Source organism: Pelodiscus sinensis, chromosome 6 (genome assembly GCF_052426305.1).
Source record: "Pelodiscus sinensis isolate ZL-2025 chromosome 6, ASM5242630v1, whole genome shotgun sequence".
In the NCBI taxonomy this organism is placed as follows: domain Eukaryota; kingdom Metazoa; phylum Chordata; order Testudines; family Trionychidae; genus Pelodiscus; species Pelodiscus sinensis.
In genome coordinates this window covers 31,873,463-31,884,970 of record NC_143057.1, presented here as the reverse complement: position 1 = coordinate 31,884,970, position 11,508 = coordinate 31,873,463, and the positions used below count along the sequence as shown (strand labels likewise).

At 43.4% G+C, this 11,508-nt stretch overlaps 1 pseudogene; it reads right to left on the bottom strand.

Moving 5' to 3' along the window:
• Window positions 1-612: 612 nt before the first annotated feature.
• On the bottom strand, window positions 613-1,494 carry LOC102454947 (uncharacterized; annotated as a pseudogene).
• Between the last annotated feature and the right edge of the window lie 10,014 nt (window positions 1,495-11,508).

Sequence of the window (11,508 nt, the reverse complement as noted above, 5' to 3'; positions counted from 1 at the left end):
CATTTCCTGTAGGTGTTGGCAATCCAACTGCTGCACATGATAATCTATGTTGGCAAAGTGTTGCATTGATGTCGTGCAATGCCAAGTTGAGAGCAGTGTCTTCACTGTGTGATCGTTGGTAATCGAGCGACATGTCGATTGAAAATTTATTCCACAATTCGAGAGCATTTGTTGGCATACAGAAGCAACAAATGTACGCAAACATTTGACGCATTTGATTCAGCATTTGATAAGTGGCTGCCTCTTGCAAGCAACAATCCCATTTATCATCCGAATCTAAAAAAAGGCGATGAAAAGCTGCCTCTTTGAATGTGTTGTAAATGATGTTATGAACAGTTCGAAGGGATTGAAAACTGGTTGCTCCATGAACATGAAGGAGCAACATTCTGAAATAAAATCTTTCCTCATACCTGATTCCGACTGTGTGTACATTCTCGAGACAATTTTGTTGCCACCTCATTGTCGCCTTTGCCAATTGTTTCTAACGTAAATGTAATTATAAGGAATGTTGGTATAGAGAAGCTCTCGCACATCAGCATCATTCTGGTTCAACTAGAACCAAGACTTGAGTTTTCCTCATCCTGTTTGTGATGCCTCATAAGCTTCTTCTTCTCAGCCTGCTTGGAATATGATGCGTAGTTGATTCAGCAAGTGTACTGGCAGTCTGAAAACCGCATGCGAACGAGCATGCATGGGTGATTCGAGTAACCACCACATTGCCTCTGGAGCACTAATGTAATGGGCATCGATGTAGTTGGCGATCTCGTTGTGGCATAGTTCTGCATTTTGTCCTGCCGAAATGACAATGTTTGTGCAGTCGAATCCTTTGTAAATGTATTTAACTGCTCTTGTGGAAGTGCAAGCTTCCACACTGATGTGTGTATCATACTTCAGCAGCAGATATGGATTGTAAGGGACCACATGTCTGTTGTCCATTGTCATTCCTCTGACTTCTGCTGTTATACCTGTGCGTCGACAATACAGTGGATATCCATTCACGTCCTGAGCTGTCACTAATTTGAATTCTTTTGGAAATTTTTGTTTGCATTTTCCATCTTCCATGCAAGAAGCGTGAGGGTTGGCAATTCCGCATGGTCCATGCATCGTGCATCTGGTTACAACGTTGTGCAGTGGAGGATTTTCTTCTGCTTTTGGAATCTCTGCACAAACATACTGATCGATGCGCGCAACTGTTGTAAATTTATCTTCTGCTCACAAGACGACCAGAATATGTGCGAGAGACAATCCACGTTTTTGGAACTCAATGGTGTAAATATGAGCAGTGGAGTTTCCTAAGATGCCATCTTCAATAAGCGATTTCAGTTTGATCTTGAAGATTCTTGCAACCAAATCTGGACGGTCTGATGTTTGTTCTCCTGCTCGCAAGTTCTCAGTAATTTCTGCCCATTTTGGATTTGCTGTGAATGTTATGAACAGATCTGGTGGACCGAACTTTGAGAAAATGGACATTGCATTGGCACATCGCTCTCTCATATTGCACGGTGATCCTTCAAATGATGATGGTAGAATTACTGGAACTCCAGCTTGTATACCGGCATTTTGTGCAAGGTTCTGTATGTGATCAGCAAGTTCCTGATATAGCTCTGCTCATAATTGTGTTTGATGTTGTTGGATGAAATTCAAGTTATTTGATTCCACTTGTAGATAGGAATCTACAATCCATTGCTGTGTGAGCTTTCCGCACTGATTATTGGATTAAAATTGCCTCTGATAGCAGTTTGTGCAGCTTTGTATTGAAGCATGGTTACATTGATTTGCTTTTGATTTGCTTCAGTTTCTTCATAAGGTTTTCATTGCCAGTTTGGTTGCCAACCGGGTTCACCATACGGAAACATTATTGGATATGTCATTGGATCCAAATTTGGACTAAGAATATTCAAATTGATGAACTGTTGCTGAAGATCTTCTGGATTCAATGGATAGACAAGAATGTCGCGTGCAAACGGCGATTCTCCATCTTTGTTCACAAATACCATGACAATCTTATTGGCATTTAGTGTATTGTAGCGCCGCTGATCAGAGTGATAGTCTCGTTGGAAAATCATATTAACAACAGGAATATCTTTGCCTGCCTGAACTGCTTCCTGTACAGCTTGAGCTTCGACTTCACGAAGCATGCAATATGAATCTGCGAGTCTATTGTGTTGTCTGAAGAAGTGATCAATTTGATCCAGAAATGGTCAATAACGATTCTCATTAGAGGGATGTTGCATTCTGATTTCTGTCGCCTGCGTACTGTCAATGACATGAAGCTGAGCGTACTGAGGCATTTGATCATTTACTGGTCTGACATGAGTAGTTTTATGATAAACCTGACCATGAATTTTGAATACGTACAGTCCTCCATCATGAAAGTCAACAACTTTTGCTCCCATCAATGCGAATGAGACTGCACAGTTGTATGAGCGAATGTTGTCACGAAAGTGTCTGTAGCTGCGGTGGTCTGGTTTTGACAGCAGATCGCAAAGGAATTCAGGATACTGAAGCACATTTCCTTTGGAATACAAAGCTTTTCCCAATTTGACTTTTCCCTTTCTACAACAGCTATTAAATTTACCATCAGACAGATGCTCAACAGCAAAATTTCTTGATGCACAAAACTGGCAAATGATGTTCATCGCTCCACAATAGTGCTACGCAACTTGATCCTCAATAAAATGGATTGCCTCATCTAGAATGGCTTCACTTTAACACTCCTGTATTAACCGAGGTGTGCTTGAGATCGAGCTTCGGCATCAGCATGATGTCTGGCTTGAACCTGTTGTGGTGTTTCCATTTGAAGCGTCAATTTCTGTGAGTGAGCGTGAGCAGCTCGTCTGGCTTGCGCCTGCTCTTGAGACTCATTAGCTTGATTTTGTGCATGCTTTCAGCATCTTCCCTTCGCAATCTGTCTAATGTTTCATGACTTTGTTTTGCTCACCATCTTTGCTGTCTTTCTCTTGCTAATCGTCATCTTCTCTCATTTGGATCTTCTTCCATTTCACACCAGGTGGTGTTTGTGGGATGGAAAGTATACTGCAAAGGGGTTTGCATCGTTAGAGAGTCACACTTAGAGCCTTCCCCCCCCCACACACACAAATGTACAAAACATTGATTGGCACAAACACCGTGTGCTGGACATGCACAGGGCTCTCACCAGGCGCTCACCGCTCATGCTGCCACTGTCAAAACATTACACGGTGCAACCTTGACTTATCAGAAACTTCTCTGATGTCCCAGTGCAGCTATCACCTGCTATGGTGGTTGTTGAAGTGTTACTATGGCGGGGTAGTGGGGGGCAGGGCAGAGCAGGCATTGCTATTCAACCTACTGTGATTGGGGGTTACTTTTAAGAAGCTGGGGAGCTAGAGGTACCATTGTGTTTGGGGCATGTTGCTGTGGGATGTCGCAAGACAGTGGATGTGTGCACTGCGGGGCCGGCCTCTGCGCTGGCCGGGCTGCTGTATGGGCGAGGCTTGTGCGCTCGTCCGCAGGCCAGGGCTCCCTTGCAGGCCCAGGGCTCTGGTTCAGGGGGGAGGGAGACGGTGACTCACCGGCAGCCTCCGCTCTTTCTGTGCTACAGACAGTGTGTTGGCATGGCCCTGCTGTGTGTGTGTGTGTGTGTGTGTGTGTGTATACGGTGGTCCCATCCTCAGCATGGCCCCTCCCATTACTTTTTTTTCCAGCATTACAGCATCACAGACATTGGGCTTTTATATACACTCCTATCCTACCCTTACAATTATATATATATATATAGCCAATAGCCCGTCATAAGATGGGATTTTCCAAAGAACCTGGAAATCGTAAGACGGGTGTGTCTTGGTGGGGATCGAGTGTCTCCCTGCGCTCAGGTCTCTCCTCCACGTCCTATTCCCTTTCTATCTCGGTCTTCTCTCATGAGCCTTCAGTCTCTCACTCTCTCTCTCTCTCTCCTCCTCCTCCTCCTCCTCCTCCTCCTACTGCCTCCCCCCCTCTCTCTCAGCTCTCCTCTTCCTCCTGCCTCTCACTCTCTCTCTCTCTCTCTCTTCTACCTCCTCTGTGTCTCCTCCACTTTCCTCCTTTTGAATCTGGCACCCTTTCCTGATGTCAGAGACGCATGCTCGTCCAGGCCCCACCCCCTGGCCATGTACATCACTGCCCCGCCCCCCTTCGCCTCCTGCCGTGGTGCTCAACTGACATCTGCGCCGCTCAGCCGGGCCACTGCACGGGAGCAAGTGGTGCAAACGGCCATTTGGGGTCCGCGGTCCCCATGCAGCATGGGGGTCGGCACCGCTTAAGTGTGGGGTGGATCACCCTCGCCACCGTGGGGTGATCCTGCCCAGTCATATGGCGCTCAATTCTCCACTTCGTCTACTGATCAATGCTGCGAAGCAGCTCAGCGACAACAGAAAATGTTACAGCGTGACAGAGGCACAGACATTGGGCTTTTATATATATGATAGATGTTCCAATGAATGACAGAGAATAAATCTGCAGTCTAACTCACATCGACATCATTCAGCACCTTTCTTCCTAGTAGTTCTCAAAGCCCTGGTCTACACTAGGGAGATATTTTGAAATAACAAGTGGAGCGTCCACACTACCAAGCCCGTTATTTCAAAATAATGGGACTGGTTATTTTGAAATAATAACTCCTGCATTCCACAAGGAATAACGCTTATTTCTAAATAGTTATTTCAAAATAGTGGTAGTGTGGATGCTCCACTGCTATTATTTCAAAATAACTACTCCATAGAGTCATTCAAAGTAATTACTCCCCAGTGCTTCCTGAGACTTTCAGTCGAGATAGCGTGTCCACATTAAGGGAGCCTGCCTCAGAATAATTGTGAAGCTTCCCTGTAGTGTGGACACGCTATTTCAAAATAGTTATTTTGGGAGTTATTATTTCGACATAAGTTATTTCAAAATAATTTCCTAATCTAGACATGCCCAAAATGTCCTTTTACAGTGCGCTACTCAGAGCCCAGTTATGGTTCTTATGCACTTGAGCTGTGCTGGGGAGGTGAAATAAGTACCTGCAGAGTATATCTTTTAAAGCTGTAAAAGTTCCTACAGCTGTTTAACAGACACCTTTAGGACTTCCACCCTTGTTCTTCATAGAACTGTAAGGCTGAATGAAGCTGTCAAAAGGTTCATATTTTATTTGTAATGAGAACATAAGAACGGCCGTACTGGGTCAGACCAAAGGTCCATCTAGCCCAATAGCCTGTCTACCGACAGTGGCCAGCACCAGGTGCCCCAGAGAGGGTGGACCGAAGACAATGATCAAGTGATTTGTCTCCTGCCATCCTTCTCCAGCCTCTGACAAACAGAGGCAAGGGACACCATTTCTATCCCCTGGCTAATAGCCTTTTATGGACCTAACCACCATGAAATTATCTAGCTTCTCTTTAAACTCTGTTATAGTCCTAGCCTACACAGTCTCCTCTGGCAAGAAGTTCCACAGGTTCACTACACACTGTGTGAAGAAGAACTTTCTTTTATTAGTTTTAAACCTGCTACCCATTAATTTCATCTGGAGTCCTCTAGTTCTTCTATTATGGGAACTAATAAATAACTTTTCTTTATTCGCCCTCTCCACACCACTCATGATTTTATATACCTCTATCTCCCCCTCAGTCTCTTCTTTTCTAAACTGAAAAGTCCCAGTCGCTTTAACCTCTCTTCATATGGGACCCGTTCCAAACCCCTAATCATTTTAGTTGCCCTTTTCTGAACCCTTTTCAAGGCCAAAATATCTTTTTTGAGGTGAAGAGACCACATCTGTACACAGTATTCAAGATGTCGGCATACCATAGTTTTATACAGGGGCAGTAAGATAGTCTGTGTCTTATTTTCTATCCCTTTCTTAATAATTCCTAGCATCCTATTTGCCTTTTTGACCGCCGCTGCACACTGTGTGGAAGTTTTCAGAGAACTATCCACGATAATTCCAAGATCTCTTTCCTGATTTGTCATAGCCAAATTAGCCCCCATCATACTGTATGTATAGTTGGGGTTATTTTTCCCGATGTACATTACTTTATACTTATCCATATTAAATTTAATTTGCCATTTGTTGCCCAATCACTCAGTTTGGTGAGATCTTTTTGGAGTCCCTCACAGTCTGCTTCTGTCTTGACTATCCTAAACAGTTTGGTATCATCCGCAAGCTTTACACCTCACTGTTTACCCCTTTCTCCAGATCATTTATGAATAAGTTGAAAAGGATTGGTCCCAGGACTGACCCTTGTGGGACACCACTAATTACCCCTCTCCATTCTGAAAATTTACCATTTATTCCTACCCTTTGTTTCCTGTCTTTTAACCAGTTCTCAATCCAAGAAAGGACCTTCCCTCTTATCCCAATGCCATGTAATTTACACAAGAGCCTTTGGTGAGGGACCTTGTCAAAGGCTTTCTGAAAATCTAAGTATACTATATCTTCTGGGTCCCCCTTGTCTGCATGTTTGTTAACTCCTTCAAAGAACTCTAATAGATTAGTAAAACGTTATTTCCCTTTACAGAAACCATGTTCACTTTTGTCCAACAAATTATGTTCTTCTACGTGCCTCACAATTTTATTCGTTACTATTGTTTCGACTAATTTGCCCGGTACTGAAGTTAGACTTACCGGTCTGTAATTGCCAGGATCATCTCTAGAGGCCTTTTTAAATATTGGTGTCACGTTGGCTACCTTCCAGTCATTAGGTATGGAAGCTGATTTAAAGGATAGGTTACAAACCACAGATAATAGTTCAGCAATTTCCCATTTTAGTTCTTTTAGAACCCTTGGATGAATGCCATCCGGTCCCGGAGATTTGTTAACATTAAGTTTTTCTATTTGTTCCAAAACCTCCTTTAATGACACTTCAATCCGGGACTGTTCCTCAAATTCATCACCCACAAAGGATGGTGCAGATTTGGGAATCTCCCTAACGTCCTCAGCCATGAAGACTGAAACAAGGAAATCATTTAGTTTATCCGCAATGGCTTTATCGTCCTTGATTGCTCCTTTTATCTCTCGATCGTCAAGGGGACCCACAGGTTTTTTAGCAGGCTTCCTGCTTCTAATGTACTTAAACATTTTGTTATTTCTTTGAGAGTTTTTGGCTAGCTGTTCCTCAAAATCTTTTTTTGCTTTTCTTATTACATTTTTACACTTGATTTGACAGTGTTTATGTTCCTTTCTATTTATCTCACTAGAATTGGAATTCCACTTCTTAAAAGATGCCTTTTTGTCCCTCATTGCTGCTTTTACATGGTGGTTAATCCACGGTGACTCTTTTTTAGGTCTCTTGCTATGTTTTTTAATTTGGGGTATGCATTTAAGTTGGGCCTCTATTATGGTGTCTTTAAAAAGTTTCCATGCAGCTTTCAGGGATTTGGCTCTAGTCACTGTGCCTTTTAATTTCTGTTTAACTAACTTCCTCATTTTTGTGTAATTCCCCTTTTTGAAATTAAATGCCAGAGTGCTGGACTGCTGAGGTGTTCTTCCCACCACAGGAATGTTAAATGTTGTTATATTATGGTCACTATTCCCAAGCGGTCCAGTAACGGTTATCTCCTGGACCTGATTCTGCACATCACTCAGGACTAAATCAAGAATTGCCTCTCCCCTTGTGGGTTCCTGTACCAGCTGCTCCAAGAAGCAGTCATTTAAGCCATTGAGAAATTTTATCTCCGCTTCTCTTCCTGAGGTGACATGTATCCAGTCAATATGGGGATAATTAAACTCCTCCATTATTATAGAGTTCTTTATTTTGGTAGCCTCTCTAATCTCTCTCAGCATTTCAATGTCAGTATCGCTGTCCTGGTCAGGTGGTCGGTAATATATCCCTACTGCTAATGTCTTATTATTGGAGCATGGATTTACTATCCATAGCAATTCTATTGAGCATGTTGATTCATTTAATATTTTTATTTCATTTGATTCTACATTATCTTTCACATACAATGCCGCTCCGTCACCCACATGGCCTGCTCTATCCTTTCGATATATTTTATATCCCAGTATGATTGTGTTCCACAGATTTTCCTCATTCTACCATGTTTCAGGTATGCCTATTATGTCAATCTCCTCATTTAATATGAGGTACTCTAGTTCACCCCTCTTATTTGTCAGACTCCTAGCATTTGTGTAGAAGCACTTTAAAAATTTGCCACTGCTTATTTGTCTGCCCTTCCCTGATGCATTGGATTCCTTTATATGCGGTTGTTTGTCTGCTCTGGCCCATGGTTTGTCCTATCCCCTTCTCTCTTTCTGACTACAGCTTAGAGAATTTCTATCAATGGATTCTCCTCTAAGAGAAGTCTCCCTCCGATTTACGTGCATCTCCGCACCAATCGGCTTTCCCCCATCTCTTAGTTTAAAAACTGCTCTACGGCCTTTTTAATGTTTAGTGCCAGCAGTCTGGTTCCACTCTGGTTTAGGTGGAGCCCATCCTTCCTGTGTAGGCTCCCCTTCTCCCAAAAGTGTCCCCAGTTCCTAATAAATCCAAACCCCTCTTCCCTACACCATCGTCTCATCCACACATTGAGACTCTGAAGCCTGCCTACCTGGCCCTGTGCATGGAACAGGAAGCATTTCTGAGAATGCCACCATAGAGGTCCTAGATGCTGTCTTTGTTCGCTGAGGTGTCTATGTGTGTAAATAGTGGGCTGTCTTGAATTCGTGGACTCTTCTAGTAGAAAGCCACTATTCTGCTCTAATGGTCTGGATGCTGGATTGGTGAGGTCTGTGAATTACCAAGAGCTGACCAGAAGACAAGTGGGGCTGTCACACATACATAGACTCTGAGCCCCAACCATAACACTCACTATGGCCGCATGACTAGGCGTGGGACAGAATGTAAGGGACTGCAAGTAGTACAGTAAGACTGAACCGCTCCCATGCTAAGATCTCTCCTCCCTAATGCCGCCTCTCAACATAAGGGAGATTATTCCTTGTTGTGACCTCAAAGAAATCACTATACTGGTTGAGGCCTCTTTCCCCCCCTATGTAAAAATACTTAACCCGCCTCTGGGATCCACAGATGTTAAAGTGCCCTACAAAATTCTCATCCCACTCCAGGCCAGTGTCTTCATTTCTTTTGTCCTACCGAGCCTCAGGAATAGTAGTAGCTTGAGATCACTCACTCCTTCCTCCAGCAGTAGCAAAGCAGCAGTGGAAAGAGGAGCCAGGTGGCATGAAGAGAAATCTCAGTGCACAGCAGGCTACTGCACTGTAAATTCACACCCCAGCTTGCCATGCACTGACCTCAGGCCCTCACTGTGTAGACAAAGCTCTAACTGCCCTGCTAACACACACTACAATTTCCATAATGGGCTTTGACATACTCCTGTATATACTCAGTAAGGCTTGCTTGTGCAAATATTTAAGCATGCAATTTCTCTGAATACAGTTACCCATGTCCCTGGGTGTTTACCCTACATATTCTGGCACTGAATCAGGACCCAAAAGGCAAAGGGGAGACAACATGCAGGGAAAATGACAGCACCTGCACAGGAAGCACATGCTTCTGGGACACTCGCATATCTGCAAATCGGCTTTCCAGGTGGATTTACAGAGGTTTGCCCAAAAGCGAGGATTTGCAAGAATTTACTACACTTACCCTGAGAGTTTCTAGTAACCTCATGAGAGCTGACCTTAACATTACTTCTCAGACTTATTGTCCTGTGTTGTCTTTTATTCGTTTTATTTCATGCAGACTTAAATACACCACCTACAGATTTGAATCTACACTTCTCTTCTTTGGTCTTAGAAATCTATGGAATCTGGAATAACCTCTCTTGGGGCATAAAAGAAGGAGATGGATAATGTGCTACAGACGTCAGTGAAATATAATCCTTATTATTCCAACAGTAAAGAAAAAAATCCTTACAGTCAAAAGACTTGGAAGAGACAAAGATTTTCCAATGACCTTTTAGTTCCAGAAGTTATTGTATTTTGTGTATCCGCATGATAGCCTGAACTTTTCCATTACTGCAATCCAAAGTGATTGAAGATCACTGTGACTTAGTGTTGCGTAAACATGATAAATGTTACGGTAAAAGCAAGGCCCACTTTAATTTGTATTGTTTAGTCAGGGTCTCTAAAAAAGCCTATGGCATACAAGGTTTTATTCACAACATCAGGGGTGTTTGACTTTGGTAGAGTGGCTGATAGAAGCTAGGACCCTATTTATGATTCAAGGTTCCTCTTTTTCATCATCCTTGCATGAAGATGAAGTGTAATTGCTGATGAGTCATACTAATAGGTGGAGTCCATTAGCTCCAATGAGCATACAAGAGTAATGGGAGTTGTTTTGATGGGAGGTTTCACAGGAAACACCCTAGCCACAGTTAAGCAGGGAAAGCAAGCTGAGGTTCAATGTATTTCTGTTATTTAAGTTCCTAACAAAGCTAAAGCCCAGGGAAAGGGTAAATTGAAAGCATGCTTATGTATATAATCCAGTCTCTTTAAACCCAGGTGCGAATTCTGTCTATTCACATGAAACTTCTTCTCTCGCTAAGCATTTGTGATGTTTTCTGTGAGGATCTGGTCTTTCTTTCCTTTATCTAGTCAGGGAGAAAAGTGGCAGGTAGTGGTCTGCCATTATTTCCGCAGTCAAACAAACAGATATGCTAATGTCCTGCCCTACACTCACTCTATTGTTCTCTCCAGCTGTTCTGAAAAAGAATACGGGGTCTGATTCATAGCTGCAGATGCATTCTTTCCTATGAGCACTCTAGGCAGAAAGTAGGCCATCTTCTACAAAATCCTGGGGCTACGTCTACACTACGGCTATGTCTATACTGTGCATTGTTGCGCAAGAAGATATGCAAATGAGGCTCGGGGCTGAATATCACCGTGCCTCATTTGCATACCTAATGAGCCGCCATTTTTGTGGAAGGGGGTTTTGTGCAAGAAGGAGCTATCTACACTGCTCCTTCTTGCGCAAAAACCCCCTCTTGCGCAGGAGCTGTTCTTCCTGAAAATAAGCGGCAGAACGGCTTCTGCGCAAGAGGGGATTTTTTGTGCAATGAGGAGCAGTGTAGACAACTTCTTCTTGCACAAAACCCCCTTCTGCAAAAATGATGGCTCATTAGGTATGCAAATGAGGCGTGGCGATATTCATTGCTGTACCTCATTTGCATATCTTCTTGCGCAACAATGCGCAGTATAGATGTAGCCTATGAGAAAAAGCAGGTTGGGGTGTTCCTATCCCCTAGCTAGTGTCCCCTGTAAGTTGTACGCTTGCACGGCCACTCAGAAGAGATTCAAATGCTGCCCAGTTGATTAGCAGAATACCCACAGCTGGATTTTCCGTTTCTACTGGTGCTGCACATTTGCACATTCCTTGGTGCACATTAAAAGACTAGAGGGAGCATTGACCCTAGCTCTTTTTGTACTACCATGAGCCCATGGGGCATTGGTCACTCTCAAATGCAAGTTGAAGTAGTTATTAGGGCTGAACTGGGCAACACAAGCTGCCCAGATCTATCCCTGGGAAGGGATGAAATTTGGCCCATAGCCAGTATTTG